At 32.1% G+C, this 3,104-nt stretch overlaps 1 pseudogene; it reads left to right on the top strand.

The window, feature by feature from the left end:
- The first annotated feature begins 1,378 nt into the window (after nucleotides 1-1,378).
- On the top strand, nucleotides 1,379-2,713 carry LOC111911552 (mediator of RNA polymerase II transcription subunit 28-like; annotated as a pseudogene).
- The last annotated feature ends 391 nt before the right edge of the window (nucleotides 2,714-3,104 follow it).

Consider the following 3,104-nt stretch of genomic DNA (forward strand, 5'->3'; position numbering starts at 1 on the left):
AAAACCATATAAGATATTCAGAATTTGACCATTGATGCACCATCAAACTTTTTTGGATCAAAACCATATAATTTTGACAACCACACTAACAATTTTTATAATTATGTCTAAGATAATGAGCCTAGCCATTAGACCAATTCCAACCTTGATATTATATCTTCCACATTTTTTTTTGTAAATCTACAATAAAACTGTTTTAAAATCCAATCATACTAAAACTTTACAAGAAAAACATATTTTAATATTTTAATAATAAAATAATTTTTTTATTGTCATAAAATTTTATTTAATCTTATTTATTTATTTATTATTATATTATTAAAATACAAATAAAAGTGGTGACTTATTATTCAATAAAACAAAATTCATAGGGAATGTAAAAGTCTGTTAGGATGCGTTTGGTACAAAGAAATAGAATTGAAACAGAGAATGAAAATACATAAAAAAAAAGAATTAAAGTATAGAAAACAAATAATTGATTCTGCTGTTTAGTACAATAAAAAATTTATTATAGAAGTGCATTTGAGAATGAATTCCTTTGTTTGGTGTAACAATGTAATAGAAATGATTTTTTTTACTATATTTGTTCTTTTCAAACAACAATATTTTATAATAATCCAATTACCATTTAGATATTTATTTTAATTATGAATGTTTCTATTGCTAACTTTTTATTTTCTCAATTATTTTTTATCCATTATTTATCACATTATACAACAAACACAAATCATGCAACTGCATCTCAATCAGATAAACAGGTCTCAATAAGATAAATAGTTCCTTCTTTGGGTTTTAAAACAAAACGACATTACATGTTTCATATAAAGAATTGAGAAAAATATGAGATCGCTTAAATCCACAAATAATAGTTACAAATATTGGCTTGTAGAACAAAAACAATCTTAAAAACTTTATTTTGTATCAAGTTTAGAAAGATACAAAACAGTACAAGAGTTGATAACAATTGTAAAACTTGGAGTGCTAAAATTATTGGCTTTAATGGGATCACTACAAGAATCTCAAATTCCTCATTTATAGTGCCAATACATGGTAATGTTTTTTTAGAAATCTTAATCTACCAACTGGATTTCCTACTTCAAGATCACCCTGATTGGCAGCATCCATCAGCCCTTGTCCAGCCTCAACAAATATTGACCTCCTAATTTGAGTCCTGGGCATTGCTAAGGTTTTTTAACCTCAAAGAAACCATTTGTGTGATAGGCATGTGCTCCAAATAAATATTCTTACACCATAAAATGTCAAGTACATGCACTGTGCATCAAAAATTTATAAACTAGATCGATATTTGATTAAATAAATTCATGAAGAAACATTACCTTTTACACCCAAATGAAAGATACCATTTACTGCACCATCTCTATTTTTTTTTTTTTTGGAGGTATAACTTTTGTCTCGGAAACTGAATAAAGTAAACTTTAGGACATAACTGTGAAAACTAATGTACAAGGGGGTAAAAATGAAAAGTTTGAAACAGACCATACAGTAAGGTTTTTTCCCTCACTAGTCACTCCCACAGACCCCTCCAAACAGCGCACAAGGAAACGCTACCGCAGCACCGTCCACCGGCGATCCTGCTCTCCGGTCGCATACTTGATCAAGAGCTTCACAAGGAAACGCCACCGTAGTACCGTCCTCCGGCGATCCATCTCTCCGGTGGCACACTTCATCTAGAGCATCACGAGTAATCCTCTTATAATTTTTCTATTTTTTTTTTCTCGATTGTCTAAGAAATTTGTATATGTATTTGTGGTTTAGAAATTGGTAAATCAATTTGTACATGTAGTTGTTGAACTCTATAATTTCAAATTGACACCATTAATCAGATGATTCAAATCAACTTTCACTCCCTTCGTTCTAGGGCAAAATCAGTTATACGATGTTTTGCTTTAAAAAATCTGTTATGTAATTGGTGCGTATGTGTTGTAATTAAGAGTGGGAGATAGAAATGGCTGGTGATGAGCAGCAGCAACATCCACATGATAATCAAATGCATTCTTCTCCACATCCATCTCCAGCAAAGGATGATATGATTGGATATGTGATGGCATTGGAGGCTGCGTTACTTCCATGTCTTCCTGCAAGAGAGCTTCAAGCAATTGATCGATCTCCCCACCCTTCACATCAGAGTAAGCTTTTTCTCTTTCTTTTTATCATCATCATCATCATCATCATCATCATGGAACATTTATTAGCTTCTTTATATGAAGAAGTTTTCTTTTTGTGTTAGTTGATGTGGAGAGACATGCTAGAGATTTCATGGAGGCTGCCAAAAAACTCCAACTTTACTTTATCAGTCTGCAGCGTGAAGATCAGCCAACCAAAGAAGAAATCTTGCAAAAGGTAGTTACTACTCCATTTGATTTTGTTTTTAATGTTTTAAAAAAATTAAGGAAGACATAAGCAATATCTAATAAAATTGCATTATAGGATATTGCGATGATGGAAGAAGAACTGAAAACAAAGACCCAACTTATCAAGAAACAAGAAAGATGGATCCAGGGTTGGAGAAAGGAGTTAAGAGACCAATTGGAGAAGCACAATACTGAATTAGAAAGGGTTTAGATGTGTATTTACTTCTTTAAATTCCTTCTTTTGATTCTCTAAATAGTTACTAGTAGTAACTTTTTTGTTTATTTTGGCCTTGTAAACACTTCTTGTATCAAACATGACTTTCAAACCTTTCTTGAAGACAGGCGAGCTTTCAAACTGTGATTATGGATAACAATTGATTGAAACAACGATTTAAACACAAAATTCATATCAATGAACAAAATTTTAAAATGTAGTCTTTTTATCAAATTACTTTTTTGTTGGAGAAGGCCCAAGATTATGGGATTTTGGATAGACAAAACTGCAAAAATGGTCCCTGTGGTATGCATTTTTTCCGAGGTTTAGTCATAATAGACCTTCGAACCCACCATCTCACTTCCCTATTCTCTAGTTGACATCTCACTCAGAAATCAAAATCAAAAAACCGAAACTTATAGCAAACTTGAATCCTTGCGCCTCGTACTCACAGAGGTTCTGTGGTGTTTATGATGAGAAACGGCGGCACGTGGTTGAGATTAGGCAGAAGGAAGCCG

The sequence above is a fragment of the Lactuca sativa genome, chromosome 8, assembly GCF_002870075.4.
Source record: "Lactuca sativa cultivar Salinas chromosome 8, Lsat_Salinas_v11, whole genome shotgun sequence".
In the NCBI taxonomy this organism is placed as follows: domain Eukaryota; kingdom Viridiplantae; phylum Streptophyta; class Magnoliopsida; order Asterales; family Asteraceae; genus Lactuca; species Lactuca sativa.